Raw genomic sequence first — 6,000 nt, 5'->3', positions numbered from 1 at the left:
GTGTATTTACATGAAATATTAGTTTGCATTTATGTTATTCGATTTTAACCTCCAACTTGAAATATTGTTTTTTTAAATAATCAAATAATACAGTTGGCATTGAATCTGTCACGAATACCGCCGAAGATGGTGCCTCTTCCTGTTCGGGCGGCGCTCGGCGGTCGTCGTCACCGGCCTACTAGCTGCCATCGATTATTTTCTTTTTGTTTCTGTTAGTTTGGGCTGATTGGGTGCACCTGTTTTGAGTTTAGTTTTGTGGGTAGGCTATTTAAGGGCAGTAAGCCCGCTGGCTTTTGTGCGTGCTTGTTTCTCTGTTATTTGGTGTTGGATTGTTATGTGGATTTATTATTTTTTCTGGACAGTTTAGTCCGGTGTTTTTGGACTCGTCTTTTCATGCGCCCGTGTGTTTAGGGCATGATCGTTTTCCCTGTCAACTGGAAAATAAATCCACTTTCTTGAAACCCTGCTCTCTGCGCTTGACTCCTCCACCCAGTACTCCTAGCAGCTCTGACAGAATAATATATTTGGTTTCAACAAGTATAGTATTTTTCCATTGAGAAAACCTAACTCTTATGTGTAATCACTTGAATTATAATTTTTTTAAAGTTGATCCAAAGAGTTGTTATTTTTATAGTGTGGGTCCCTATATAATCCCCATGCTAATGTCCTGGCATGGTGACTAAGCCTAAAGGTAATCCAGTTCATTAAATGTCCATGGTTGAGGACTGCCTGTGTTTGGACTCTATGGAAAAACAATGAATTAACGTGAATGGAAAATCAGTAAGTAACAACAATCATATGTTAAAGATACAGATAATGTTGAGTTGCCAAATTAGAGCTATGGGTGCCTCATCATCTGTAGCCTATATACTTGATGAAATATAGTGTATATGCACATAATGTTTTTAATTTAAATAAAATAATTTGACCTGTAAACCTGTTTTAGGTGGGGGTTGTCTGTTAAACAGACCTCAAGGTTATTTTCTGACACCTACAGAAGTATCTCTCCGGTCTCAAGCACTGTTCCAGCAGAATGCACTAGCCTCACGAGACAATAAAATGCATTTAGGCTTAGGTCCACTGCAATTATGCTTACCATGGTTTCCCTAATGTTTTAGTATTTAACATTAACAGTAGATATAGTACACTTTTATAACATAAGAAGCCAATTGACAAACTACGGTCGTTCTTTATCTCCAAGGAGGACAAGCACGTCTACTAGTGTGCGCTGCGATGTGTACTGTGGCTGACTTTTGAGTAGGAGGCGCGCACCTCATTCACTCAGTCGAGTCCTGTCGCTTGTACGTGTATGGCGAAGTCTTGCTAGAAACTAAACCCAGCATACCTGCGCTGGAGAAACCCCAAAAAGCCTCGGAATAACGGCGACAAGAAGGGTTACATACAGGCAAATGCAAACTCTGTGGATAATAGACAAAGAGAATCAAACAATACTAGTTTTCGTTCAGAGAAACAACTAACCAGTGTTTCATTAAATAATTAGGATACTTATTTAGAGTTATGTCAATGTAATGTACTATTCTTTGAACCATCTGTTATACTAAGAAAAGGGGCAATTAATTATAAAGGACAATGTTACTCACTAAAACTTCGTCGTTGAAATGGATACGCACGTTATTTGCTATTTGGCTGCATCAGATTGTATGGGAAACGGTAAGTAAATGCTTTTATAACATTCAAAACATTATTTTGACCTCTTTAACTTCCAAATCAATCATCAATGTAACATATTTTATACAATGCTCTATAACACACTATCCAAACTATACATTATTTCTATAGGTTAAATGAGAAAAAATTCTAAAAAGTTTGGGACTTAATTTCCCTGATTATTAGGCTGGAACACTGAATCTTTCATCCAGTCTTACAGGTCATTGTCTTTCTAATTGTCATCATAGCCCCAGGATTCGGCTGGTTATTGTTAAGTTAATTTCCTTTGAGAAAGGATCGTGCTGAGTCTGGTGTGTTCTGGTGCCAACCGCGGAGACCGGGGCAAAGCGACTGTGTCTAATTTAGCTGAGTACTCCGTGCGGTACCCGTACAGTATACTTTTTCTGAAGACGTCAATGAGCAGCAAGAGTCCCGTTCTCCGGGGCTGCCTGTGAGAGAGACTTGAGTGTCTCTATTAGGACACATGTCCTTGGCATCTATCATCTCCCTGTAGTGCTCAAAGTCAAGCAAAAAGAAAGTGTAAACATATTAATGCTATCTTTCAATAGGGGAAAGACCCACAACTAGGGTAACGTGGGGGGAAACGCCCCCCTTAAGGGAAATATTTGGTAAAATTTAAATATGTGCATATTGGCGATCCTCAGGCATACACATTTTGAAGGGAAATAAGTGGGCAGAATTTTGGTTGTTGTTTTTCAATAAAAACAAAAACTTGCCCCTTTAGGATTGTGTTCAAATCAATTGTATATCTTTTTTTATTTTGGAATTTGAGTAATTGACTCTTAAAAGCTAAAGTCTATATCTTATTTTCATTATTATAAAAATCAAATATCGGAGCAAAATGGCATTGGGCATTCTCACAAAGATTAAGTTTTGATGTATGGACCCTTTATTTTTCACCCTTCCTGTCCAAACCATCTTAAAGTGTCTCAAAATGGATTGTGTACATCAAATAAATTACTTTTAGATGATTTGGAAAATGTTAATATAACTAACAAATTGCTGTAAATTTACAGCAACACTTTAACAGTTAGTAATCTGTAATTCTATATTACAGTACTGCAAAGGGCAATGCAATATAGGGGCTCAATGGCGTTCCGCTACACTGCGAAAATTACAACATAATTGTACAGTAAAGTAATGTATTACCTGTTTTGCTATTTATTTACAGCAGCATACTGTGAATTATGGTGCATTGTGGGAAACTGTTCTTGGGGGCTAAATAATCTCTGGCTCATTAACATATTTTGAAGCGTGTCTTGTAGGAAGCTAGATTTGTTGCACCCATTAGTGAGAATGCTATATCCCACAGAATACAGTACCATACCGTTTTTTGGGAATCTATAAACCTTTTTCTGTAAATCTTCAGTAATCCAGTGGCAACTGTGCTGCTAGACATTTGCTGTACTGTACTGTAATTTTGGAGTTCCATAAAGCTATTGTGGGTGCATGGTGTTGTGGCTCATTACCCTTTTCACACTTACCAACAAACGGGTGTGATAATTATACAGTGGTCCCTGCAGTGTACGCTCAAACCGGTGTGATTAGAACATTTATTTAGAACATCCAGTTTCGATTGACACAACAATCAGCATTTGAGCTGGACACTGTTTTCACAAAAACAATTTGCACAAACACAGTCCTTACGAAGTTATGTCCAGAATGTGACCAGTTTATTTTGGGATGCAATGTTCAGACATTCACAGAAGTATCTACAGCATAACACAATCATCCAAACCGGAAAATGTAGGCTACATTTGTCCTAGCGCTAACTGAGGAAAGATTGATGTAACACAAGCGGTCATATTTTTATAACTCTCGGCTGACAGAAACTACAATATGAATGATCTAATAGCAATTACTATTTATAATTAATCACATCATGGGTGAACTCACCATTGATTGAAATAATTGAGGAAAACAGTTTCTAGAAATCAAAAGTAATCCGATGATGGGTAGTTTTTGCGTGCCGCCATGTTTTTTGTTGTTGCATCAACCAAACATAATAAGAGGAGCCAAGATGAGTTTGGTCTGTTTGCAGTATGCATGTTGAAGGGGGTGTGTCATCTACGATCATTCACTTCCCTTCATTCCTTTCCGGAAGTTTACACGAAAGATGAGTGACCCATTTCTTCACCTCATCATAACATCTTTGGTCCGACAGATGTTTTACGTGACACCCAGAATGCATTGTATAGTGTCAACAAACATGGTGCCACACATAGCTGGCAAATAGTTTAGCATTAGCTCATTATAATCAGTACAACCTTCAAATAAGTATTTTACACATAGGTGTCCATTACAATATATTCAATAATCGTAATGCATTATTTGACACCAGTACTTGACAACGTGTGAATAAAACAGTAAATACATTATGCTCCATACATATATACTGTATCCACCTACAGTAGAAACGACAACACAATATACATAAAATAAGAAACTTACTTTTATAAGAACGCACACATGTCCAAAGTTATTATTTGTAACGAAAACAACCGGGAAGGCAATGCGAGCGCCAGCCAGAACATTTTCCAAGACTGCACAAATGTTTGCATACTTGATCTGCACAAAAATTGGTGAAGTCTGTGGGCTATCCTCGAAGAGAGAACCCACGAAGAGATACGTTTCTCCGGCTCAGTAAAGCCTCAAACATAAATTGTCCACAACGCTGAAATGGGCTAATTCTATGTGAATTGATGAGGAGGCGGATCACACCTCAATTCAAACTGTTAGAAAATACAACTTGTCCGAAAATAATTTGAAATTGACAAGTTGAAACACAGCTAGCCTATAGATAATTAGCAGCAGCGCGTATTATCTGTCCTGTTGCGTAATAATCACATTTTGGAAAAGTGAGTGCATTCTGACATCACGTGCATAAATCAACTCACGCTGGGGCGACCGTTAGAGATATTTGGAACTCACGTATGAAAAGGTTAATACATTTTGAGGGTTGCCTATACTTGTTGCACCCGTTAGTGAGATTGCTGTACCAATTTAAGTGACATGTGGTAGTAGTTCCCTAACACTGAGAAGTGTCCAGGAGGGCATGAGAAAGAATGTATAGTGTCGGGGGAGAAAGGGGTGTGTGTGTGTGTGTGTGCGTGCGTGTGCGTGTGTGTGTGCGTGCATGCCCGCTCATGGGGCTGGAGATCAAAGGTGTCTGGCGTAGGAAAGGCATGTTGAGATTGCCAAGGTCAGAGTAGTACAGAAAGTGTTGAATGATGAAGCAGTGAAGAGTGGTAGAAGATGGTAAAAGGTGAGGGATCCTGAGAAGATTCTTGTGAGTAGGCAGAGACCAATAGTGTGGGAATAATATGTGCTTCAGTAAGGTGAGTTTCTTAGCATTCATAGCCATGGATGTCAACTGTACTGCAGAAATTGAACGTAATTCACAGAAAATAAAGGTTGTGGTGGCAGCTGCAAAGAAGTACTTGGGATTGCGAGGTTTTACTGCAGAAGAGTTGCATGGGGTGTTGAGTAGGATTAGATGGGGTTAAATAGGGGAATGGGGTGGTGCTTTTTGTTTTGTTGTGAGGGCTAATAGTTAGCAGGGTAATTTTCCTTTTTCCCAATTTTGTATTACCGGAATGTTATGTAGGTAGGCCGTGACTGGCCTCACACTCCAGCACAGTAGGTGGCGGTATATGCACCTAAAAGTTGGATGCACTGTTAGCAATTGTTGTAATTTTATTACAATACATTTTAACAATATTTTGCAAATATATTTACTGCAGCATTCTGTAAATTAGAGAGAACATATTTTTAGACGTGCCACCCGTTAGTGAGTGCTGTACCAATTGAAGTGATACGTGGTAGTAGTGCCTTAACAACTTAAATATATTCAGGAGACAGGTCAGAGTGACAGTGTCTTAAAATAAAATTTGATTTGAACCCGTAGTGGTTGAATATTAAGCTGTGTCCTGTTGATCTGTTCTGCCTTGTAATCAAAGCCAGTTTGGAAGCCTTTGTTTAGGGTTCTAGAAGTGTAAGTGATATGAAACACCAAATACGCATAAATATGCTGCAATATACAAATACCTAGCAGCCAACTTGCTTGAACTAATCTCAAGTAATTAGTGAAATACTAACATGATTACAGTAGAATTGACTTCGTTACAGTACATTAGGCTAATTTCACAGTATTGTACCATGACACTGTGCTGCATTTGAAAGTAACTTACAGAAAGATGGTGCAAAGATACATCTAAAAGATATCCTATTACAATTACATTATAGTTTGAAGACCAATGCATTCTAAACTACAACAACATTCCTAGTAACGGTTACAGAAACATTGTCCTT

The 6,000-nt window shown here is 38.4% G+C and overlaps 1 pseudogene; it reads left to right on the top strand.

The window, feature by feature from the left end:
* Positions 1 to 1,304: 1,304 nt before the first annotated feature.
* LOC129855586 (pituitary adenylate cyclase-activating polypeptide type I receptor-like) overlaps positions 1,305 to 6,000 on the top strand; it is a 67,732-nt pseudogene continuing 63,036 nt past the window's right edge.

The sequence above is a fragment of the Salvelinus fontinalis genome, chromosome 5 (assembly GCF_029448725.1).
Source record: "Salvelinus fontinalis isolate EN_2023a chromosome 5, ASM2944872v1, whole genome shotgun sequence".
NCBI lineage: Eukaryota > Metazoa > Chordata > Actinopteri > Salmoniformes > Salmonidae > Salvelinus > Salvelinus fontinalis.
Note: the sequence above shows the minus strand (reverse complement) of the source record. Positions and strands in the feature narration are given on the sequence as shown.